This window comes from Eimeria mitis, genomic scaffold (genome assembly GCF_000499745.2).
Source record: "Eimeria mitis Houghton genomic scaffold, Emh_scaff245, whole genome shotgun sequence".
NCBI lineage: Eukaryota > Apicomplexa > Conoidasida > Eucoccidiorida > Eimeriidae > Eimeria > Eimeria mitis.
Window position 1 is genome coordinate 22,126 of NW_013570787.1, and position 522 is coordinate 22,647.

Genomic DNA, 522 nt, shown 5'->3' on the forward strand with positions numbered 1-522 from the left:
GTGCCTATACACCCGAGAGCTGCCTATACACCTCAGCTCCCTATACACCCGAGCTCCCTATACACCCTAGAGGTGCCTATACACCCGAGGTGCCTATACACCCGAGAGCTGCCTATACACCTCAGCTCCCTATACACCCGAGCTCCCTATACACCCTAGAGGTGCCTATACACCCGAGGTGCCTATACACCGTAAAACGGCTCACTTTATCGAAAATTGGATTTGAAATTTCGTCGACGAAATTTTTCATTAAATCGCCGAATTCTTTTTTTCGCATTGCACATGTTAGTCTCTCTATCTCCTGTTTTTTTTATAAATAAATAAATAAATAAATAAATAAATAAATTAATAAATAAATATATAAATAAATTAATTAATTTGTTTGGTTGGTTGGTTGGTGGGTTGGTTGGGTGGTTTTAGGGTTTTATTTATCTGTCTTTGTGCTGATATATACATACTAATAAAGGAAAGATATATGTATATATACATATATATATATATATATATATATATATATATATA